Source organism: Chlorocebus sabaeus, chromosome 9 (assembly GCF_047675955.1).
Source record: "Chlorocebus sabaeus isolate Y175 chromosome 9, mChlSab1.0.hap1, whole genome shotgun sequence".
NCBI lineage: Eukaryota > Metazoa > Chordata > Mammalia > Primates > Cercopithecidae > Chlorocebus > Chlorocebus sabaeus.
In genome coordinates this window covers 2,178,088-2,204,365 of record NC_132912.1, presented here as the reverse complement: position 1 = coordinate 2,204,365, position 26,278 = coordinate 2,178,088, and the positions used below count along the sequence as shown (strand labels likewise).

General features: G+C 40.4%; 1 long non-coding RNA gene across 1 annotated transcript; it reads left to right on the top strand.

Moving 5' to 3' along the window:
* The first annotated feature begins 2,734 nt into the window (after positions 1-2,734).
* Positions 2,735-24,033, top strand: LOC140712476 (uncharacterized). Its single transcript, XR_012094080.1, has 5 exons — positions 2,735-2,818; positions 4,350-4,624; positions 5,693-5,779; positions 16,464-16,553; positions 23,909-24,033. It is a non-coding gene; the product is annotated as an uncharacterized lncRNA (long non-coding RNA).
* The last annotated feature ends 2,245 nt before the right edge of the window (positions 24,034-26,278 follow it).

Sequence of the window (26,278 nt, the reverse complement as noted above, 5' to 3'; positions counted from 1 at the left end):
TCAGGAGGCTGAGGTGGGAGGATCACATGAGCCCAGGAGGTCGAGGCTGTAGTGATCCATGATGGTGCCACTGCACTTAAGCCTGGGCAACGAGAGAGAGAGAGAGAAAGTCAAGCAAATTATCATAAGATTCTCAGAAAGACAAGAGAAGTTACTCTACACATGAGGTAAGAATAGTGTGTGATGCATAAGAACATGCTTCTGAGAATTACAGGGAACCTCAGTTAAAAACTTGGAAGACAGAGTTAGGAAATTCTCCCAGAAGACAGAGCAAAAACACAGGAACACAGGGAAAGGGAACGAGGACTAATCCTAAAAGTCTTACCACAGTAAAAACAGGAGTCTCAGAAAGAAAAAAGATAAGAGAGAAGATGGGAAGGAGGGATTCAGTTAAATAGTCCAAAAAGAAGAGGTTCTTACCTCAGGAAATAGGAATTAGAATACCTTTGAATTCCTCAATAACAACACTAGAGGTTAAAAGACATTGAAGAGATAATTTCATAACACTGAAGAAAAATTATTTCTAAGCTAGAATTCTATACCCAGACAAACTCCTAGTCAAATGAGAACATTCTACCATTATTAATGAATTAAAAATAAAAAATCCCCGTATATCTATTACCAGAAGCTACCTGAGGGTGTGCTTCACAGAAATAAAGGCATAAATCAAGAAAAAAAAAAAAAAATATATATATATATATATATATATATATATATATATATATATATATATGGTACAGGGAAAACAGAAGATTCTCACAGGAAGGAGAGGAGAGGAGAGGAAACCCAAGATGGTGGTGGAGGGGATTTGAAAATGGCTACCATGGGCAACATGCAGAGGGTGGCCAGTCCGAACTGGAGTAAGTATGGAAATTGTTGGCCATGAACAGTGCAGAAGCCTGTATCCTAACTGTGCTTCCTCCCAAGACAACTGAGAGTCATGATGACAACAAATAGGACCATTATTTCAATCTCAGAAGTCTTCTGTTGGACTGTGCTTATGAATTTCAGTGGTTACCATGAAACTTGGGGTTATTTTTTAATCAACTTTGTGGCAAAAACAGTCTGATCTCTGTAGAATATAGAAGAAAACAAAGGGATGTTAAGATAAAATAAACTCTCTTATACAGACATATATGTCTATATATGCATACAATATTTCTGACAGGATAGGATAACCTGTCAGCATTAATTGTATTACAAAGGAAAATTAGATGGCTGAAAAAATACTTTATAAAATAGATCTCTATTTTCACGATTTTATCTTATTTCTTTTGAATTTTTCACCATGTACACATTTTATTTAAATTTAATAAAAAACAAATGTTTTCTAAAAAAATTAATGAAAAATGAAAATACCGTTTGAGCCAGCAACTTGACTTCTAGGCATTTGTCTTATATATTTACACATATATCAATCATCTACATATACATATTTTTATATAAGAATTTTCATTGCAACATTGTGCTAGAAAAATATCGGAAATAAACCAAATGTAGACAATCAAGAGACTAATAAATAAATAGATAATAGAAAGAGAGATGAGATAAACAGATGGATGAATAGATGGATGGTTGGATTGATGTATGGATGGATTGATGGATGGATGGATAGATGACTGATAGAGATAGGTAGATAGATGATTGATAGATAGATAAATAGATGCAGGCAGGCAGACAGTCACAACATTCTTCAGCAGAAAAAATGTGATGAAAAAAGTTATCAACACAGAACATTTTCTTTTTTTCTTTTTCTTTCTTTCTTTCTTTTTTTTTTTTTTCTTTATTTTTTGAGATAGAGTCTCACTCTGTCACCCAGGCAGGAGTGCAGTGGCATGATCTTGGCTCACTGCAACCTCCACCTCCCATGTTCAAGCAATTCTCCTGCCTCAGCCTCTCAAGTAGCTGGGATTACAGGTGCCCTCTACCTCGCCTACATCAGGTGACCCTTCCCCCAACCTCGGCATCCCAAAATGATGACATTACAGGAGTGAGCTACTGTGCCCAGCCAACATAGAACATTTTCTGATATGCATTGTTAAATGAACCAAAAGCAAAGTTAAAGTATAATATGCTACCATTTGTGTAAACACACAAGAAAAATACTAACTTTTCATGTTTTGTTAGATGTGCATAAAATACAAAGCATGTGGAAGAATATGAGGTAATTAAAAAACATCAATTTTATCTGGAGAAGAGACTTCCTGGCAGAGGGACATGTGTTCTCATGAGGATTTTCAGTGCACATTTATTTGTATCTTTTATATTTTTAACATGTGGATATATAACTCATTCAAACATTAACGCTTCATTAGAAAAGGTCAAAGAAAATACTGTATGTGGGAAGCAGATGAGAAACTGTATGAAGATAAGTGACCCAAGAAAGAACAGATCATATAGAGAATTTTTCAAGATAGCTTTATAAAATAAAGTGTTGCACAGCTGTTAAGGCAATCTTGATGGATAAATGTTGCTCTGGAAGAATATAGATGAAAATTGTTTGAAATGCTTGTTCCCTGGTGCTGTAAAGAAATAGCACTTGAACATAAATTTAATTTTCTCAGCAAGGCAATTTTTATACTTTCTGCAGAAAGTACACTCGTCAACGTTTTGCCACGAGAGTACACCAAACAAAGGAGACAGGGTCATTTATAACCTGATGCATCCATCCTACTGCTGTGTCCGGTTTCCATTGGCTGGAACAGGACCTCACATTCTGTATTTGTCCCGATTGGCTAGCAACTTAGAACTGATTAAAAGAGACAAAGGCAGAGGAGAACAAAGGAAGGAGGAAGTAACTGGTGGAATGCTGAGAAAGGTAAAAACACCTTCAAATAAGGAAGAGGAACAGGCTATGACCTAACGGTTGCTTGAACCAGTATAAGCATGCCAGGGCGAATATTTAGGCTAAATTGTGGAAGCTAAGAACATAAAGTACACTGATTTCTTTATTATAGATAGCAGATATTTAAGAATGTTAGCACAGGTTGTTTGAATAAATTTTGCTTCTAAGAGAAGTTGCTATTTATTCCTAATTAGATGGGGAGGAAAGTGTTTGAAGAGGAACCTCTACTTTACTTTTTACAAAATGAAAGGGAGAAAGTGGTCAAGATTACAACTTACAGGCAGAGAAAAAAACCTGAATAAATACATGGATATAGAGAACTTAAGGACCATGTCCCAGGATGATTGGAGCATGGGAAATATGTAAAGACGTCATTAAAAATAAGGCCAATATTCCTGTTGCAAAGATGGTGTTGAGTGCAGGAATGGCACAGTCTGGGAACAGCACTGTACAGAAGAATGATCTATACGTAAATGAAAATATTTTAGATTAAAGGGGAGCCTAATCATCAGTTTAGAAATTTAATTGTTTGCAAAACATTCACCATTTTGTGGAGTATTTTCAAATGCTGTTGATTTTCCATAAAGTCTTGCTGGAATATTATGGATATCCTTTTTCTTGATTAATTGGTTTCTATTATATTTATTTTACCTTACGTTTCTTCATCATAAAACTTGGTTAATTAGAATTGGTTGACTTTCTGCATGAATTGTCACTTGTGTGCGTGTTTGTGTGTATGAGATAAAAATTAGAAAACACTATTAAATTTGTGGTCAAGCCTTTGGGAGTTGGCGGCAGAAACCTGGTGCATGAAGTGCTCATCTTCTGCTCCCAGACATCTTCCACTTCTGTTGGTCATTGTTTTAAAACGTACAACTAGTCATGACCTGTGGACAGTGGGAAAAGTTCACCAAATTGTATAAACAATATTTTTAATAATCAAAAGTCTTTTGAAAATGTTAGAAATTCAGTTAATATCCACAGTATTGAATCTGGAAAATCATATCTACGATCAAAACAATGTGTTAAGCAGCGTGAACATATGTATTAATGATGTGAAATAAGCAGTGTATTGTATCTCTTCCAGAGTGCCTTCTAAGACAGTCCCTAACTGAGCAACATTTAATGTGTTGATTGTCAGCTATGTTGCAAGGTGCTGGGCTATGGAATACATACATACATACATACATGCATACATACATACACAGTATCTCTTGCCTTTAAGGAGGGCAGTATAGTAAGAAAGATATATTTATAGACAGTGAATGATAATGTATTTTGAAGTATTGTATTACAGATATGCACAAAATTATTGGGATCTGGTATTTACGCTAAAAATTACAAAAAAGTTTTGGACTCTTTCCAAATGTGCAGAAGGGCGCACTCAGAAGCCAAGACCAAAGTGAAAATCTAGAAATGATCTGAGGATGTTCATACCCACTCCCCCCTGTATTTTCATATCTATTTATTTGACGTCATATTAAAAAACGTTCCTGAATTTCAGTATTTCAGTGTGCGGCATCATCATGCATGCTCTGTAAGTGGAGAGTAAGATCAATGCTCCTACTTGTAAATGATAGAGAAGAAAACAAAAACCAGCAAATTCCTTCTAAGGTGTCAGGAACATGAGTAAACAGAGAAATCAACTAAGGAGAAAACAGCAAGCAGATTTGAAACTGTGGCCACCAGCGACCCGAGGGAACACAAAACCCAGCCCATTTGCCAGGGAGGCTGGCGGGCCCACACCCGCTCTTGTGTCCTGGTCAGTCACCTGCTGCTGCATGTTATTCCTGCATTTAGCTCATTCTGTCACAAAGCCCAAGCTCTCAATGCCGGCAAAATGAGCCAGCAACAGGATTATTCTCATAGAAAATGGACCATTGATGGCTCAGTCGTTAAAGCCAACTCAGACGCATCATATCTTCTTCGAAGTGTACAACTATACTTAATGTGTAACTGATAAATATTTGCGAAATAACTTATTACCGAAAATTAGGTTTTAGTAATTTGTAGTTAACAAAATAAATTCAGTTTGAACAAAGGGAATATCAGACCATAAAAATTCATAGGATGTAAGAAAGAAAATAGTAAGAAAGGCAGATTTCTCATAAATATTATAAGTTTTGTGATGGTTCTATGCTTATAATTCTGAAAATATGTAAACAAACATCTTAAAGATCAATGAAAAAAGGTGCCCTTTGAGATACATTAGAGAACAATCTCAAGGAGAAAAAAAATCACCAATTCAATGGTGAATTTGAATGGTGAATATTATCACCATTCAAAAAAACAGGGTATCATTAATATACAACCACGATCCTATTAGTATCTACTAATTGTGGGAAAACATGATTGGAAATGGAACCAAAAAATGCAATGTGAGATTGGTGGGAAATTTATGTTTTACCATAGGAAAAAAAAAGTGAACGCAAATTATGTAGTTCTTTCGGGATGTACACTTCTTCCGCTTACAACCAATTAGTGACTAAGGTCCACAGGGATTATATGAGTCCTGGGCAGGTTCTGAGCTACTCAGCAGTGACCAGCATTCGAGGCCACTGCAGTGGAGGGAGCCACTGTCATCAGTAACAGGCGTATTCTCCCAGGGTCTTCATCCTAACACTGAGCAAGTGGGAATCTTGTCAGCATGTGGTTTTTCTGCCCTTTCCTGGCAGTTGTCAGATTTGTACTTATGTAGCAGCCAGGAGTACATTACTGTTTCCAAGGAAAGGAAATAGCACATCTCTTTGACATTGCAAGATCTGACCCACTGCTTTAATAAGAATTTTTACAGAAAAGAATCTGAAATGACAGCCAGTCTTTCCTACTTCCTTTTTTGCATTTCAGTTTTGAAGCAGTGTTCAAAATCAGTTGTGGATCAAGTCAAGATGAACTCTGAAACAATACTTTAAATACCCCTGGATGATTTTGAAGGTATCTGTAAGTGAGAATAATTCATTCTGTTTTAAAGCATTAAGTTAATTTCCCCCAAATGCAACATATGAGTTAAAAGAATCACACCCTTTTTTTAAAAAGGTGTTGATGGCATCCAGCCAGAAACTACCTGCTCATAATTTGCTGATTTCTACATAGCTCATCATTTCACGTTGTAAACTCCATTGCACATGGAACACATAGTTAAGACGGAGGAGCCTGCTAAACGCACATATTTGCCATTGGGCTGGAGTCCTGGTCTTTAAAATGTGGCACACCCATTCTTACCCTGCTCTTCCATAGAAGAGAAGGACAAACTGCTTGGAATTTGAGAGACTCAATCCTTTGTTTTAATCAGACTTCCAGAAAACCAGCGACCTGAAATGGCAGAGGAGTTCCTCAATCCTTGTAGACAAAATATGAACAACCAGGCTTCTCTCCCTTCCAATGGAATGCAAATGGAAAAAAGCAAACCACAGCCACCTACATTTAGGAGGTTTTTATTTATCTCATTATCAAGATCCTTTTAATTTGCAAAGAGTTTCTTATGGCAAACAAATACCTCTTACCCCCCACTTCCGAGAATGTAGGAACAGATGAAAGGAAAGTGTAATGGTTTTGATCTCATTAGGACATCGGCATTAGTGGGGCAGCAATTATAAAAGTAATTGACTCTGCTTCACCCGGCATCGGGAGGGGGTCATTCTGAAGACCCATCGTGCTCCGAGGTTGGGCTGTCATCCTTCATCTTCTGCTGTGTGCCCATGTGTTAGGTTTTCAGCCCTCAAAGGCATTCAGTCTTTCTCTGGGACTCAAAGTGCAGCATGAGAAATATCTTGGAATGTTGATTACTGCTGCCTGGGATTGACTGTTCAGACACAGCTCCATCAGGGAAACCAAATATGTTGCTGCCACCCTGACATTTTCGTGTTTTTCTATCTGATCATCTGTACAGGACAAGGGAATTTCTTCTCTGTGGTGACCCGTCAGAATTAATGATCCCAGCATACCCAGTAGTTTTTAATGTGCAGTATGGATTAATTCATAAGACATCATCTGACTCAGGTTTGTTTATACAAAAATGTGCTCTATCCACACCAACATGGCACATGTATACATATGTAACAAACCTGCACGTTGTGTACATGTACCCTAGAACTTAAAGTATAATAATAAAAAACCTGGCTATTGGGCACTATGCTCACTACCTGGGGTTGTACCCCAATGCTCACCAACACACAATATACCCATGTAACAACCTGCACATGTACCCTCTGAATCTAAAATAAAAGTTGAAATTATTTTTTAAAAAAAGTCCTCTGTCTACTATGAATTTATATGACCCATGTTTTTCAGTAACCTTTAATTTTAGAATAGTTTTAAATTCACAGACTATGTTTAAGATACACCAGAGAGTTCCCATGTCCTCTGTATCCAGTTTGTGTTATTGATAATGTATTATTAGGGTATATTTGCCACAAGGGAACCAATATGGATGTGTTCATCTTTACTAAAGCTCATATTGGATTCATGTTTCCTCATTTTTGTCCCCCATGTCGTCCTCTGTCTCAGGATCCCATGAAGGACACTGGGTGACTTTGAGCTGTCATGGTCTCCGAGGCTATTCTTGGCTGTCATAGATTCTCAGACTTTTCTTGCTTTCGATGACGTTGACAGTTTTGAGGGAGACTCGTCAGGTGCTTGGTGGATTGTCACTCAAATGGAGCTTTTCTGATGTCTTTCTCATAATTAGGTGGTAGCTAAAGACATTTGGGAGGAAGACCACAGAGGCAAAGCGCTGTTCTCATCACAGCACATCAAGGGCACACCAAGGCGACTTAGCGTTGTTGGGGTTGATCTTGATCCTGGCCTCAGGTTGTGTTTGTCACGTTTCTCCACTTAAAATTGTTGCTTTTGTTTCTCTTTCTCCTTGTCCACCTTTTGCTCTTTAGAAGAAAGTCGATGTGAGAATTGCACACTTCAGGAATGGAGAGTTGTCCTCTGCCTCCTTGAGGATGAAATATCTTTGGGAACTACTTAGAATTCTTTTGTATGGGAGATCTATTTTTCAGTCAATCAATAGAGACCTATCAATTGATGTTGTTCATTTATTTATATGTTCAATCATTTCTCTGTATCAGTGTGGACTTGTGAGTACTGATATTAGACTTTGGGTTGTATTCCAATACTATTTTATTTATTTTTTTGTGCAAATTTTCCAGATTTGACCACTGAGAGCTTTTATGACTGGGGCCCGTGTCCCTTTGATATAATCTCATTGTTGTTTTGTGTCTGGGAATTTTTTGCTTTGTTTTGTTTTGGGGGGTAGGCACTACTTTTGGGTACTACAAGCTGCTCCAGGCTCCTGTGGTTTGTTCCCTGTCCCAGTCCTAGGGTCAGCCACTTCTCTAAGGATACCTGGTTTCTTTTATTGGAAAACAGTATTCAAATCCATGATTATAGCTGGTCACAGTGGCTCACGCTTGTAATGCCAGCACTTTGGGAGATAAAGGCAGGTGGATCACTTGAGGCCAGGAGTTCGAGACCAGCCTGGCCAACATGGCAAGACCCTGTCTCTACTAAAAATACAAAAATTAGCCTGATGTGGTGGTGTACATCTGTGGGCCGAGCTACTTGGGAGATGGAGGTTGCAGTGAGCCAAGATTGCACCCCTGCACTCCATCCTAAGCAACTGAGTGAGACACTGTCTCAGAAAAAGAAAACAAAAGCAAAAGCAAAAAAGAAATGTGTTAAACAAAATTCATGATCAGGGTTCCTGGTGTGCTCCTTGTTACTGGAGCATTCTCAGCCTGCAGAACAAGAAAATACATGTGTAGTTCTAATCTGTGTACCTACAAATACCTCCAAATATTTTATATGTATCCATTTATATCTATATTAAAGAAAATATGAGCCTCCTGCTGTCCCCACTCCAATCCATTGCCCCGTGAACTACAGTCATGCCTTTGTGAGCTCCCACTCTTCAGTTGGAAACCTTCTCTCGTCACCTGCCATCCATTCATTCATTACTTCCCTCCCAAGCCCATCACCCACCATCCATTCATTCATTAATTACTTCCCTCCCAAGCCCATCACCCACCATCCATTCATTCATTACTTCCCTCCCAAGCCCATCACCCACCATCCATTCATTAATTACTTCCCTCCCAAGCCCATCACCCACCATCCATTCATTAATTACTTCCCTCCCAAGCCCATCACCCACCATCCATTCATTCATTACTTCCCTCCCAAGCCCATCACCCACCATCCATTCATTCATTACTTCCCTCCCAAGCCCATCACCCACCATCCATTCATTAATTACTTCCCTCCCAAGCCCATCACCCACCATCCATTCATTAATTACTTCCCACCCAAGCCCATCACCCACCATCCATTCATTAATTACTTCCCTCTCATGTGCATGCAATGTGGTTTCAGCGCATTGGCTGGCACCCCTATGGAAAACCACTTTATCAACCGGAGCACAGTGCTTGTGTGCAGTTCCCTTTGCCTTCAGTCTTCAGAATCCACTCATTTGCAATGTCTTTAGGTCAGCACCTCTGATCCCTTGCAGTGAGGTTGTTTGTAATGTACATTTGTAGAAGGTTTTGTCCCCATCTACATTCTATCAAGGGTTTTCTCAACCACATACATCATTTGCTTTTAATTTTTACTCAACGAGTTTCATTCTTTGTGCCGTAAGTTTCTCCAGGCTTTGAGAAGGGCAGAGCATCACAAATCCATGATCACAGTAATGTGCAGAAGAATATCACAGCCTAAAATTCTAAAACTCTATTTTCTATGCCATATTAATGATTACTGTAAATTAATTATTTTTGGAGAGGGAGGGCCCCCTTAGCCAAATTTAGTGATTTGAGAATCTCTAACTTTCACTGTGATTCAGAAAGTTTGATTTGATAAAATGCTTTTATTTCAGTCTGATGTTTTTGCTAAAGGGAACCAAATAAATGCAATGAATCCTTGGAATTGACTCAAAGGCCCCAAGGGGTCAAATGACAAAGAAGTGGTCTCCTACAACATCTCTGAGAACAAGCTCTAAGTGGATTATTCCAGACAAGGAGCACTTGTTATGTAAGCAGAGACGTCATCGTAGAGCAGTAGGAAGTTTCATATCCCTAGAACCTTGGAAGCTGTCACATGACATTTACTATTCATCATTTTGGCTTGTTTTTAAATAGAACTAGTATCAGGAGACCTCCCTTTATTTAACACTACTCAAAAATATAACATATGATAGGCATAATTACTGGGATTTTAGAGTGCATTCTAATTTCACTTTTTATAGCTTTTTTTTTTTTTTTTTTTTTGAGACAGGATCTCACTCTGTCACCCAGGCTAGAGTGCAGTGGCACAATCATGGCTCACTGCAGCTTCAACCTCCTGGGCTTAAAGGATCCTTCTGCCTTTGCTTAGCAGGTAGCTAGGACTACAGGTGTGTGCCACTACCCCCAGCTAATTGTTTTTTATTACTTTTGTATAGAGACAGCGTCTCACTGTGGTGCCCACGCTAGTCTTGAACTCCTGGTCTCAAGCAATTCCCCTGCCTCAGCCTTCTATAGTGCTGGAATTACAGGTGTGATCCACCATACTGGGCTCCCCTTATAATGTCTGAGCAAAGTTTTCCTTTATAGCAAGTAAACAGACCTCCACCTACTTATGTAACTGTAGGATATTTAAAAGTACATTGTATTAAGTGATGGGGAGGCCAAGTTATAAAATCAGGCCCACATGAAGAAACACAGGAGCATTTACAGGCAATGCCTTCTGTAGACAGCTCCAAAGACTGGGAGAACTAGTGTGTGTACATGAAGCCACTTCAAAAGGAAACGGTGAGGTGGAAACATTGCATCTCTAAGCAAGAGAGTAGCAAAGACTTGGCTTCCAAGCCTTTCACTGACAAACAGAATTCCAGGAATAGATATAGGCAGATCACCTGCTTTTAGAAAAGAAGTCCTGAGAGCATTCCCATTACTGTGGCCAGAATTTGACCCCTGGAATCTGCTCCATGACTGGGATGGGAGTCACACGAAAAGCAGCCTTTGGAGCTCTAGCCATCCGGCTGCTCAGACACTCCAGAGTGTAGACAGCATCAGCGCACCTTCCTCTTGGGTACTGAGGATGACACTCCAGAGTGTAGACAGCATCAGCGCACCTTCCTCTTGGGTACTGAGGATGACACTCCAGAGTGTAGACAGCATCAGCGCACCTTCCTCTTGGGTACTGAGGATGACACTCCAGAGTGTAGACAGCATCAGCGCACCTTCCTCTTGGGTACTGAGGATGACACTCCAGAGTGTAGACAGCATCAGTGCACCTTTGTCTTGGCTCTGAAACTGACCTTGCAGAGTGTAGGCAGCATCCTTCCTCGTGGGATCTGAGGCTGCGCCTGATTGCTGGATCTAAAACGTTCTGCTCAGGTTGTCGGATGCCTCTGTGTCTAAGAGGTGGCTTTCACATTATTTGAATCGATGTAGATCTCCTGCAGCCAGAACCTTCAGGATTTCTAGTCTGCCATATAGAGGGATAGTCAGAAGTCCTATTTTTCTATCAAAGACGTCTTAGTTTTGTACTTAACAAAAGGCATATTTGGTTATATCTTTCTTAGTCCAGCCATCTACTTTAATACAGTCTTGCTTGTTTTCCCCCAATAATTTTAGTTCCTTTTGTGTGTTCTTTTCTGTTTTAAATGCCTTTTATAACATATTCTGATAATTCCGTTTTCTGAACTACAGGGCTACACTTGTTTCTGCTGATCTTGATTACTTTTTTTAATCTTGGTGGCTGGCTCCCTGGAGTCAGAAGCCTGAGTGGCCTGGAGAGATCCATCGTTCTGGGGAGAATATGAATTGACTTCCATGATGCGAGCCTAGGGGCATCATAGACCCAGAATCAACCTCGTGTCTCTACTTGAGGTTTTCTGAACCAAAAACATCAGTAAAAATTTGACTTTGAAACCCATGAGACAGTTTTTGGGGGCCTTTTGTTTGTTTGTTTGAAGCTGTTGAGAAAAAACATTCTTACGTACAGAACCCAGAGACGTTTCTGTTCTGTGTGGGCAGAATAGGCCCACCTGCCATTTCCCGAGGAGGTTTTCATTGTGACCTGTGCTGTGTTTTAGGTTTCACTTTCATTCCACACTTACACCATCTCAGTGTCTTTTCCTGTGTGCTCTTTCTGGAGATTGAAAGCCAGAACTCTAAGACACCAAGGGCAGCCAGTGCCCCAAGGTGGCAAAGTGTCAGAAAAATTGTGTTCTGTCTTTGTTTCCTGTGAGATTCTTGCCCTTGGGAACTTCCCTGTTCAGTCCAAGTTGAGGACTGCACTTGACGGACTTTAAAAAACCTTTTATCTGACACTTTGAGGTGTTTCATAGTAGGAACACTTTCAGAGTGTTTTTTTCGGTTGCATTGTTTTTGAACAAAATCGATTTTATTTTCAAATGAACACCTTAGATTGCTGCCCATCAACTCTTTGACAGATGAGAAAGGAGGAGACTCGGAAGAGTTAAGTGGGCTGCTCCAGCTTCTGCAATGATTCGCTTTCAACTCTAAACTCCTTCTCAAGGCTCTCGGCCTCTGCTGCCAGTTTCGTTTCCACCACATCATGGTGTGTGCTCACCACGCCAAGCCCAGGTAGGCGCAAAAGCGGACGACCTTCGTCTGCTCTAGGGAGGCCCAAAGGCTGCGGGGTGCACCTTGACCATAGCTTTTACAGTCTCAGTGTACCTTCCCATGGATTATGCATAGATTTCAAGACACAAGAAGAGTGAGTTTCCAGTGGAGAAACCTGGCAGACAATAGCATGATCGGATATCTAAGTCCACATCACCAGGTGGGGGCCTCCAGCCATGAACACCCCCTGAGCAAGAGACTAAGTGGTTCACCTCACGGCAGCAGAGTTTCTGCCAAAATATGCAATTGTAAAGCTACACCAGACAAACCCAAATGGAGGGACAGCTTATAAAGTCACACATGCACTCCAAACGGGTCACTGCCCAGAAAGAGAAGGAAGGAGGAGAGGAGGCAAGGTCACATCAGCCTGAGACAGACAGCACCACAAACCAGGAAAACTTTCCAGAAAGTGTGGTACTGGGACCATGGGTGGGGTGTGATAAGGAGCTGTGATTTACATCATAATATTCAATCGACGTGAACCTGCTTTATTTTGATGATGCTTTTGGTTATAAAAGAGAGTATCTTTTATTTTATTAATGGAATAAAGAGGAAACATGCCCCCTACTTAACATCAAATAACTCAGACAAAAAAAATCATGTATATGTATATACACAATCAAATATATCAGTCGTGTGTGTGTGTCTGTGTGTGCGCGCACTTGTGTGTGTGTGTATGATGAGGGGAGAGGGAGAGAGAGAAAGAGACAGAGCAGAGATGGAGAGAGAAGAAGTGAGGAAAAATACAAAAATTGATGGATTTGGGTAAAATACATACTCTAGTTCCTTTTGGTATTCTCAGACTTTCCATCTATGTTTGGAACCCTAAAAATGTAAACAAAAGTTAATAACAAATAATATGAAAGGAAAACCAAAACAAATTGAGCCACAACCAGTGTGTCAAGCTATGGGACTTTCATCCCCAAAACGACCCCATTTCCTAATTTGCACAAAAGCTTTTGGAGCCCAGGGATTGCTCTGTGCTCTGCTCTGAGGCTCGTGGAATTAATCCATTCATTAAATAAATGATGATGAGCTCTTGTAACATGCCAGGCCTTTTTCTGAGCTCTGGGCATAGAACAGTGAACAGCATTGACAAGGTTCCTGCTTATATTGGAGTTTACATTCCAGCAGACAGTGACAGAAATCAATCACATAGAGGAGAATTCATAGAGTTTCTAACGGTAATGATTTCTTAAAAGAAAAATATACTATGGCAAGGAGATAGACAATCAGTGCAGAAAAAAATCAATTTTTTTGTGTGTGATGGATAAGGAACACTCACTGATAAAATCATGGTAAAAATCGAGATTGTGAGCAAAGTATGAAGAGTTGTGAGGCAAGAGTATATCAGGCAGAGGAAAGGCAGAGTAAGCATGGTTGCTTTGTGTTAAGGTGAAGGGAGGAAGGGAGGAAGGGAGGGAGGAAGGAAGGAAGGGAGGGAGGGAGGGAGGGAGGGGAAGGAGGGGAGAGGAGGGGAAGGAGGGAGGGGAGGGAAGGAGGAGGAGAGGAGGGGAAGGAGGGAGGGGAGGGAAGGAGGAGGGGAGGAAGGGAAGGAGGGAAAGGAAGGAAGGAAGGAAGGAAGGAAACGAGGATTCAAGGAAGGAGGAAGGTAAGGGAGGGAGGGAAAGAAGGAAGGAAGAAAAGGAAGGAAGGAAAGGGAAGGAAGAGAGGAAGAGACGGAGGAAAAGAGGAAGGAAAGGAGGAAGGGAGGGAGGGATGGAAGAAGGAAGGAAGGAGAGAAGGAGGAAGCGAAGGGAGGGAGGGAAGGAAGGACGTAAGGAAGGAAGGAAGAAAGGAAGGAAGAAAGGAAGGAAGGAAGGAAGAAAGGAAGGAGTGGGAAGAAAAGCAGAAGGCAGGGACTGTGGGAACCTGATGTGAATCTCCCAGGGCAGGGGACTCCATCCTTTGCTCTCTATTTGCATCTCCCGAGGAGCTTTTAAAGATATCGGTGTCCAGGTGCCATGACTCTGGGTTATGATTGAATTCATTCGTGCTTCGTAATTAGCATCTATATTTTTCACAGGCTTCCCTAGACTGATTCTATTTTGTGACTGGGGTGAGATTCATGAATCACTGCCGCTTAGGCTGTAGCTTTTCATTTTTGTTCTGCGTGTGATGGGAACCTCCAGATTTGGAGCTGAGGAGTGACATAGTCTGACTTGCCTTTTAAAGTACCCTGGAGAGAGCTGACTGGGGAATAAGGTTAGAAATTAGGACAGTGTGGCAGTCAGAGAGGCTGGGTGCTGGTTTGAACTGGGTGGTTCCTGCAGCAGTCATGAGAATGGGTTGGGATCTGGATGCCTCCTTACCACAGAGTCACTCTGCTATAGACTCGGTGGACTGGAGGCTCTTCTTCTTGCCAAGTCTGTGTGCTCAGTCCTAATCCCCGATGTGATGGCATTTTGGAGATGGGGCCTTTGGGAGGTAACGAGGATTAGATGAGGTCGTGATTGGAGAAAACTCAAGGGATTAGTGCCTTCATGAATAGATGCCCCAGAGGGTTCTTTCCCCCATTCTGCCATGTGAGGAACACAGTGAGAAGGTGCCATCCATGAACCAAGAAGCCGGCCCCGCACAGACCCCCTATCCACCTTGATCTTGGACCTCCAGCCTCCAGAGCTGTGAACAACAGGCGCCTGCTGTTGTAGCTTCCTGTCTGTGATACTGGGTTCTAGCAGTTCAGCAGACCAAGACACACTCCAATTTGCCAATGTTTGAAGCAGGGTATGTGAGAGAAAGGACATGAACCTCTGCGATTCTCTGAACAACGACATTTTTGCCAATTCCTAAGACACAGGAGAGCAAGGGAGAAGAAAGTTGGTACCTGGGCTCAATACTTTAGTTTTGGGCATAGTAAATTTAAAAGATCCAAGTCAGAAGTCAACTAGCCCAGGGGAATGAAGAAAACTGAGCCCATTCGTCTAGAAAATTAATATTTACACATGATTCCTTCAAAGAAATAAGAAGGCTCATGCTAACTCTTACTTCTCCTGAAATTGCATTTTCACTCATAGAATAAAGGCAGTTTATGAAATAAGACATATTAATATCTTCAACTTTTTTGTAATTTTTTGATGCATCATAAACTTTCATTTCAGTATGAAAATGTGTTTCTGTATTATTTTCTTTGAATAGCAACAAAACGACAGAAAACAAGTCGCTAAGATAATTATTTGGGAATTGTATTTGAAAGACTACCTTTTGAAGAAGTGGAGATCTGACTCATAAACTGTTTTCTAAACAGCATCGCATTAAAGCCTCAGGACTGCCTTAAAAAGATAGGGTTGGAACTTTCTGACTTCTGGCAAGCCCGTGCAATCCGTACCATGCTCAATTCTTTCACAGAATTCTGGCACCCGAGGAGCCCCTGTGGAAGCAGAAGGTCTGTGGTCGTTGCTGACTGACCGACAGCCAGGACGCGGCTGAGGCAGCTGATTGGCAAGTTCCACAAGGACCCTGCTTTATGGCATCTGTAGTGTCTGCCCGTCCAGCTCCAAGACCAACTTCACCACAGTCTAAAAGCAGAGTCTTGGTGAAATTGTATTAACCGAACCCCAAAGTGAATTCAATTTTAATGTCCTTTTTTTCAGAATAAATATTCTGACATATTCTTCAATAGCACAAATTGTAGTTTCAAAACAAAGAAACAGGAAAACCACCAGTGTGTTCTGAGTAAGGACAGCTTTGACCCAACTTCTCTCATCAGAAAGGTAGGCATCAGTGACTCAGCAGTCTTGTCAGAAAGCTGTGCCTCAAATTCACTGGCACTCCTGCCGTTTTGCCCAGTACTGAGGTTTTGACACAGTTAATGTCAACTCATGAACTAACAACAATTTAATTACTGAAGAATACGAGGAAATAATGTTCACATAGTATCAAATTATAACCACAGGTTCAAGTATTCACTGAAATATCTTCATCTGTTCCTAAGATTTGGGTTAATTCCAGTTTATTAGTGGTTTATTTATTCCATCATCTGTTAGCTCCTGAAGCATTTTTTAGAAGGTACCAAATAAGAAAAATGTGGATGAAGATGGAGAAAGTATACAAAACTTTTACACACTGGTTTGAAGGTAATACTATTTATTTTGTTTATTGGTAAACACCTTAATCTAGTTCACTTGCCAGTAATGGTCTGCAGAAATAGATTGGTGCAAAAGTTATTGTCGTTTTGGACACCACTTTTTTTATTTATTTATTTTTCTTCTTTTGAGGCAGTCTCACTCTGTCACCCAGGCTGGAGTGCAGTGGTGCGATCTTGGCTCACTGCAAGCTCTGCCTTCTGGGTTCACGCCACTCTCCTGCCTCAGCCTCCCAAGTAGCTGGGACTACAAGCGCCCACCAGCACACCCGGCTAATTTTTTGTATTTTTAGTAAAGACGGGATTTCACTGTGTTAGCCAGGATGGTCTTGATCTCCTGACTTTGTGATCCCCCTGCCTTGGCCTCCCAAAGTGCTAGGATTACAGGCATGAGTCACCTCGCCCAGCCAGCCATTACTTTTAATGACAAAAACTGCAATGACTTTTGCACCAATCTAATAGATTAGAAATAGCCATTTCTGAAAGGTAAACACGTAGATTTCATGGAACAGACACTCCGTGGCATGTGGCATTAGTTAGCATGTGCTTTGCTTACCAGCTTGGCTTACCAAGCAGGTGAGGTGACCTGGTGCAGACATCTGCAGACTGGCTTCATGAATAGGCAAAACTGAGGCTTAGTGTCTTGAAGCCTCAGTTTCTAGATCCTTACCTGCAAAATGAAAAAGAAGCATAGTATGGGAATCACGGATTTTGTATGAATTATATGGAGAAATCTGAAGTGCTTAGCAAAATGTCTAATGTAAGTTTCCAGTATATTTTAATATACTCATAAATCATCTCACAAAAATTGATATGCATGTTACATTTACAAGTATGGAATAGTGGCTTAGGGAAGCAAATTGAGTTTTTTAAAGTCCAACATGTAGAAGATGACACCTAAAATCCAAACGAGGTCTATGCCCCTGCACAGCCTCTGTTCTCTACACCATACCTCAGTGGTTCTCATGAGTGTTCAAGGATTCCACCCAAGAATGTTTGAAATAGCCTGCAAGTTCCAAAGGTAATCTGGTATGTAGTTTCTTTCATAACCAGAAAGAATATTTGCTTTTGCTTTGACTTTTTTGCTAAAAAAGTTTTCCCTATAGTTTTAATTATAAACGTTAATATATGTGAGAGAATAATTTAACATCAAAAAATTCCAACATCTCAGTGGTGCAGGCAGTGCTTCTTAAGGTTCTCTCTGAATATTTTAATAATATTGGAAGCAAATATACCACACTAGAATTGACTTTTAAGCATTGGAATTTGCCCCGTATAGCAGCCTGTCACAGAGAACAGGTACAAATACCTGCATAGTCGGTGGTGTGCACCCAGCGTCAGAGCACTCTGGTCAACTGCAGTCTTGGACGTGAAGTATATACAGATGCCAATCTGTGCCATATCTGCAGCTCTCTGCGTGGCCAAGCTGTGACCACCTTAATCCCTGCAAGTCTGGCATTTCCCAGTGTTTTTTAAGTGATTATTACAGCCCTTGACAAACATAGGATCTGCTGGCCAAGGAACTTCACTTCTTCTTCTTTTTTTTTTTTTTTTTTTTGACGGAGTCTCATTCTGTCACCTAGGCTGGAGTGCAGTGGCCAGATCTCAGCTCACTGCAAGCTCCGCCTCCCGGGTTTAGGCCATTCTCCTGCCTCAGCCTCCCGAGTAGCTGGGACTACAGGCGCCCGCCACCTTGCTCGGCTAGTTTTTTGTATTTTTTAGTAGAGACGGGGTTTCACCGTGTTAGCCAGGATGGTCTTGATCTCCTGACCTCGTGATCCGCCCGTCTCGGCCTCCCAAAGTGCTGGGAAGGAACTTCACTTCTAAAACTCACACCCTCATTTCACACCTTCATTTCTAAAACTCACCTTGAAGGTACTAGGTTGTGTTTTGGAATGCCAGAATAAAGACATCAACTTGGCAGAAACAGACAGACATATTTGTGGCCAGGGGTGCTAGAATAAAGCAAGCTACCTCTGACTTCTGGGTTCCTTGCAGCCAAAAATGGATTTCAAAAGAGCCTTCTCTTATAACTCCATGCTCAAAATTGTCCTTAAAAGTCAAGGCAACAGCACCAAGACTTCAACCTAGTTCCTTTTTAACACCTAAAATGCAATTATTGCCCATTGTGCTCTTTTCAAGCAGGTGATAAATGATCTGGATACTCAACATGTTCACAAACCCCAAACTTATTATCCTGCTACTTTTTGTTTTCCGAATAATATACAGCAGACATAAATTTCATGTTGGAAATTTCATTGAGCAGCATTTCCACATACTTTACTAATTTGTGTTGACTTACAAGAACAGGTTACCGTTGTGATTCTTGGCGACCTTGGTATACCACTGTTTCCTCACCGAGTTAAAATATTTGTAATAACTTAAAAAACTTTTCAGAAGCAATGTTCTAAGATACATGTTAACCTTGGTAATATTTTCCTCTTTTTTTTTTTTTTTTTTTTTTTTGAGACAGAGTCTCGCTCTGTTGCCAACGCTGGAGTGCAGTGACATGATCTCGGCTCACTGCAACCTCCGCCTCCCAGGTTCAAGTGAATTTCCTGCCTCAGCCTCCCAAGGAGCTGGGATTACAGGTATGCACACCACATCCGGCTAATTTTAATATTTTTAGTAGAGAAAGGGTTTCACCATGTTGGCCAGGCTGATCTAGACCTCCTGACCTCAAGAGATACATCCACCCCCGCCTCCCGAAGTGCTGGGATTACAGGTGTGGGCCACTGTGCCTGTCTGCATTTTACTTCTGATTTTGCTGCAAAAGGTAGTGAAACTTTGAGATTTTTAATCTAAGCAGTTGGCCTACAAATGTAGAGCTACATCCTTCAAATGCCTGAAAAGATGGTGTCTTATTTTTTTTCCCTTTTCATCAGTTCAGCTGTTATAATCTCTGTGTTTACTATTAACATTTCTGTTTTAAAAGCCAGATCTGGAGGATTTTCATGACTAATTTAGATCTGTCACTGGATCCTACATGGAATAGTTGTGCAATCCTCACTGAGCTGCTACTGGCAGCTGTCTTTGGAACAGTGTACAAATGGAAACTGCTTAAAACAATAGCCTGAAGCAATTACATGCCAATAACCGCTCAGAGACTACCACACCTGCTTTCCATCCATCCTTATTAACAAGCCTAATTCAAAATCAGAATTGATAGGAAGCAAACTAACCATTACCAGCTGGTACATGCAGATGTCTAAACAAATGTCATTGAGGTGGGAAACCTGGATTTCCTATAACCTGCAAATATATGTGTTGCAAGTTCAGAACTTTCTTTGATCCATCATGTTGGAGCCAAGATGATCTTATGTCCAACGTGCAAGAGTCTTCTATCTTCTGGAGTGAGAGAGGGAACATTTATAAAGCAAATTGATCTGTGCAAATCAAGGCTTTTTCTATTTCAGGAACCTTTTTGTATTCCTGATCCAGTCTCTAGAGATAAACTGTTTTTAGCATCTCATCTTTGATAGGGGTTCGGGAACAGACCAATTTAGTGTGTAAGAACATTGTTAATGACACCCGTGATCTTTCCAGCTGTGAGGAATGGCGCTCATTATCTGCAGAAATAATGGCATATGTGAGTATTAAGGCTGTGTTAAAAATACTCACAAACATATCTATCATTCATGTTTCAATATTTTCTCAACTGAGAACAGCCTTCAGAGAGAGACAGAAGGGCAAGCGATCAAATAGTCCCCCTTTGCAGCTCACAATTGGGTTTTCGCCAGGGCAAAGCCGTTGTGCATTTCTTGAAGTCAGGGGCTCTACTCAGCTGAAGGTGTGCTGAATAACGTTACAGCCTCTGTTCCCGGGAGACATGGAAGGTGAGAACCAAGGAGAGGAAAGGGCAGAGGATCCAATGAGAGTGCATGGGTCAATCACAAATCTTTCCTTTCTTTACAAACTGGAAATCGTTTAAACAATACTTTTAATATGTTAGACACTTTTTTATGAGAGGAGTCATTTTGTTCTTATTCCATAGGTTTTCAGAAATGAAGGATCACTGATGTTAGAAACTGTGTGTGCATTGTGTGGGTGCACCTGCAACTGCATAGTTTTTATTCAATGTAGAACAAGATACAAAATCTTGCTCCAAAAGTCTTTAAACCATCAGAATGATGATACCAGATCATGGTGATTATATAGATAGCCTATTAAAATTAGTTAATTCTTTAAATGTATATTTTACAGGAAAAGTGAAAATACAAAACAACAGTATTTAGAAGTGAAGAAAGTTATTGACCAAAATGCTCATAAGGGGAAAAAAACCAGAAACGTTAAAAATGCAAGGACTAAGAGAAGCTGAAAATATTACTTTTCTTCCTGATGGTTTATGTTTGAGAAACTGCTTCTTCTGGGAAGCCTTCCCTGGTTGCCTCATTTAAGAGCAAACGTCTCCCTCCTCACCATCACTATTTCTCTTGCTCTGTTTAATTTCCTCCCTCATCCTCATCACTTTCTGAAGCCAGATAGTGCTTGTTTTTTTTACAGCTGGTTGGTAATGAGTCCTTCCCACTAGAAGATAAACAACATGATCCAAAAAAATCCCCTTTCTAGCACTACATCCCTAGAGGCTAAAGGAAAACCTGAAAACAGTCATTCAGCAAAATTAGGAATAAAAACCAGTACAACCCCAAAATGCTTCTAAAAACTCATTGCTATCAATCAGTGGATCTTGTTTTGTACATATTAACAAACAAACGAAAGAACAGAATCTTTTCTCCTGCTAAAATACATTTTTCACTTTTTAAATGCTGTAAACCTCATGCCAATTAGTTTTAGTGCATGTCATTGATCAGGGGTTAAATGGAAACTGGCTTCTCCAGGGCTTTCTGCTATTTTTTGGAGAAAAGCAATTTCAACATTCTGATGAGGGCTTTGCCATGTGAATTTGTGAATCTTTTAGCAACATTGATTACTGCTTTTTGCTTAAATCTGGACATGCAATTATTATCATTTAAACCATTTCAACAGAGAGAATTATCACATTGTCAAATCCATTATTTTTATAAACTATGAGTAACTGGCAATTAGTATACCATAACAAAAATTATTGATACATAATTTTTCAAAAATCTCAAATATTGGTACATTTTACCATCGCTAAACAGAAAATTGTTTAGTTCCATACATTTCACAGTAATACCGTTTGACTAAATCATTTAGAACTCTTTAAAACTGAGATCAGTAAGGACATCAGTAACAAATGGTGAAATGTAGTACGAATATTAAGTTGATTTTGATGTTATTACTTGATAGGGTTTGGCTGTGTCCCCACCCAAATCTCATCTTGAATTGTAGCCCCCACGATTCCCACGCGTCATGGGAGGGACCTGGTGGGAGGTAATTGAATCATGGGGGTGGGTCTTTCCCGTGCTGTTCTCATGATAGTGAGTGAGTCTCATGAGATCTTACGGTTTTACACAGAGAAGTTCCCCTGCACAAGCTCTCTCTTGCCTGCTGCCATGTAAGACGTCCCTGGCTCTTCCACCAGGATTGTGAGGCCTCCCCAGCCCTGTGGAACTGTGAGTCCATTAAACCTCTTTCCTTTATAAATTACCCAGTCTCTGGTATGTCTTTAGGAGCAGTGTGAGAACAGACTAATACCAATGAAATCCCTTAAAGTGATTCACCTACTTTTTATAGTAAGAAAAATGATGGCGATGATGATGACAGTGATGATGACAATGAAATAATTAACACCACATGTTTCGGGGTCTCTTCCAAGCACTACCTGTTGTTGTGTATTTTTTGACACAAGGTTGGCTGTATGCATGTGTTTTAAGTGTGCTTGGGGGTGCAATTGTTTGGTGATTATTGGCGAAGATCAAATCTGTGCGTCATTTGTTCTAGGGTACCTGGCTTAATAAGCTCTTCCAAGGAACAGTGTTATAGAATATTCTTTGATATTTTCCCCTACAGTGTTCATGGTGTTCACTAATGACCCTGAAATTGACTTTGAACATTGTATTTAGCGAGGTCTCCCATTCTTGCTTAAACGGAGACCCACGATATTTTCTGAATAACCCATCTTGTCCCCAGCTGATTAGAAGCACCACCTTATTAAGTCTCATTTCCATTTCCATACCAAGGTTATATCACTAGTCTCCTCTGCAAATATGACTGAAAAATAGAAATAAGCAGAAAGATGGGGGTGGTGAGGATAAAAGGGAGGAAGATGAGAAAGAGAGGGGAAAAAGGGAATGGAAAAGAGGAGGTGAAGGATGTAAATTTAATGGGAGTTTATTCTCAGCCAGAATGTTTTCCAAGGGAAACACAATTTCAAATAGTTAGGGGTCGTCCTCCATTCTAATTGAGATCAGCAATTGAATAAGATTATTTTTCCCCGATTAGATATATGACATATGGCTGTGATAGGGAAGATCTTAGATTTACAGTCAGAATAGCCTAGTTCAAAATTTGGCCTTGCTCATTTGCAGAGCTTTAGTGAGAATCAGGTAATATACAGCATGAAGCCATTTCTATATGTACGTTAGCAGAAATTGTATATTTCAGTTTTAAATATATATACACACATATATGAATATATATACACGTATACATATATGAATATACACACACACACACACACACACACACATATATATAGTTGAAAAGTACTAATGGGTCAAGCGTATCTATTTTAAAATCTGTATGACTAGGCCCTCATGACTCTTGTTAAGGCACTAAGACTGCTCCATTGGGGAATATAACGGTAATCTGAAACAAAAGTAAACCAAACTCTGCACAGAAGAGAGAAGATGCCACATTAGACTCCCTTCCTGGCACAGTTGAGCAGGTACTTAAAAGCTTCAGGATTTGTGAGGGATTAACCACTAAGAGCTATCATCACTCGGTAATGAACAATAAATATTAAAAACAGAAATCTTAATCCAAAATATGTGTTCAAGTGTACATTTAAACTCATTCTACAATATAAAATAATCCTATCCTATAACTGACATATATTATTCTGTCTAAATTATTTATATTTTACTCACAAACCATCCATATTCATAAATATCATGTTTGGATTGATTTATTTTCGTCTTTATACAGCCTGTTCCTCAAGCTCCCAGGCTTTTAATTAATCTGGATTTGGGGTATACATTCTTTGTGCCTTGATTAATACCAAACAGGCTTTATTTAATTAAAGAGACAGACTGGTGAAAGACATTTTAATCAAAAATTTCATATGCATACAGTACATCTGTATTTAATACTCGGAAAGGGGAAAAAAACCTGATTTATTGTATTTATTTTTTAAATGTTTGAATAAAGCAATAGTTCTATTTCCTGTGATGAAGCCCTTTACGTTCCTCCTTCATCTTAAAGCTGTCACCGCGCGGAACATAAAGAACAGGCCAAGAGCAGTGCAGGCATCGACGACTTTCTCCATTCAGAGTCTGCACGCATCCCAAATAAACAAAACACATCAAAACACGGGAGTACTTCCTTAAGTTTTCTTAGTTCCGGTCGCCTTGTTTAGGCCTCTTGAGGGTGTTATTTTTCACAAAATGTCAGTGAGGAAGTGAAACTCAATCCTAAAATTTAAGGGGCTCATCATGGTTTTGAATGTGTGATTTTACACTGTTGAAAATGGGCAGCTTGTTTCATTCATAGACATCTTGATGAAAAGGTTTTCTGTAATTGCACTGAAATCCAATAGTTGTTTTAGAGCATGATTTAAACAATATTTTCTTCATCAAGATACCATGTAAAGCCACAGGGTTCATCGGATACAGGTCTGGAAGGTTGGTTGGCTGAGCATAGTACTGGGACCAGCAGCTTAGAACTTGTGGAAACGCAGATTCTTGAGCTCTATTCCAGACGTGCACACTCAGAAACTCCAGGGTGGAGACCCAGCACTCTGTTTTAACAAACCTTCCGGATGATTCTAACGTGTACCAGCACAGAGGCTTAACACACAGAAAAGGCCCTAACAGGTGTTTTCTTGAAATGCTTCTCCAACCACAACCGATGGGTGGAAACAAGGCGCGTGTTCAAGAAATAGAAGATGAGAACCACTGATTTCACCGATTTTACAAGGACTGAGCCGTTTCTGAGGCCAGGAGAGCAGACTGGGGGCTGCAGGGGTGAAAGCATCACCCAGGTGGAGTGCGTCCTCAGCCCCTTTTTCCCGGGGAGACGCCGCAGGCCTCGTTCGGTTTCACTTTGAAGGACAGGTGCAGCACCTAAAGCTCATCCAGTCTGTTCATCTCAGCATTCAGGAGACTCCAGTAATTCTGGACCGTGTCCTCGGAAGAACAAACTGCTACACGCACACACGTGGCCCGCGGGGCTGGGCATGGCACAGACAGAGAGGCAAACTGTTCCAAGGCACCCCTGGCTCTCACGGCAACATCGAAGTCCGCTGCTCTGGGATGTGATGGCGGGAGCAGCAGGGTCATGGGATCTGAGAGGGGTTTAAGTCGTCAGGAGGGTCTTCCTGCCCACAGCTCGGAAACTTAATTTTCATATACTTAAAAGCAGTGAGTTCAGTCACAGCAGCAGAATGTGTTCAAAGCAGTTTACTGGAAGAAAGGTAGTGGCATTTTTTTTTTCATTAGGCCCCATTAGGGGATACTTAGATTTGGGAATCCTGGCATTTCCCAACGTGGCTGCATTACTCAGTGTTTCTCCAATGCAACGAAAGGAATTGCATAACAGAGAAATGCCCTAGCTTCTTTTAAAGAGACTTTGAATTACATCGAAACAGAGTAGCTATAGTAGCTGCAGAGAAACTGAGAACTCAACATAAAATTTAAAGGAATTAGAATTCCAATTTACAGATTTAAGGAACGCTGAGAACTCTAAAAGCATATTATGTTATAAACTAGAACTGGAAACCATAAGGTATCAAAGCAGTGCTACAGCACTTGGTAACCTTAGATCTAAGGTTGAAATTACAACGCTGATGTTAAAACATATATTGCCAGTAATTTGCATAGGAATATAGTTTAGAGTTTTAAAAGATGAGATTCTTGTCATAAGGTATGCTCAGTTTTTAAAAAAATACTGTTTCAGGTAAATATACTCAAGTAAGTTGATTGTATCAGTCTCTGTCTTGTTTCTCAGCACACTGGGCTGAGTATGAGACTGACCTTCACAAAGTGTGGGCCCAGGAAGAAGACACGGCAGATATACTGCTCTTGCTGAATACAAGGGACGCGTTACCCACAGCAAGCCTTTCAGAGCGTTGTGTTTTAATGGAAAAGTTTCTTGCCAGGAGTGGTGGCTCACATCTGTAATCCCAGCACTTCGGGAGGCCGAGATGGGAGGATCATTCGATCCCTGGAGGTCAAGGCCGCAGTGAGCCATGGCACCACTGCACTCCAGCCCTGGGTGACAGAGCAAGACCCTGTCTCAAATAAAATCGAAAAAACAAAAAAACAAACTTTCTAAAAGGCACACTCATTAAGTTAAGAGAGTAAAGGCATGGTTTGGGAAAAAGAAATGACTTTCTGACAGCTACTATCCAAGCTTCTTCTCCTGTAAGTCTTTTCTGTTCAGTTCATGGGGTATGTGTGTTTATATTTTGATTAGCACATCTTCTTTTATTTAATTTTGCATGATATTTGAATACTTACCCCTCTGGTAAAATTAATTCATCCATCCAAAAGATGCAGTTATTTGCAAAATCAAAATTATGAGGAATGTCATCATTCAAAGGGAAACAGGCCTCAGACTGTATCTGTCCACTGT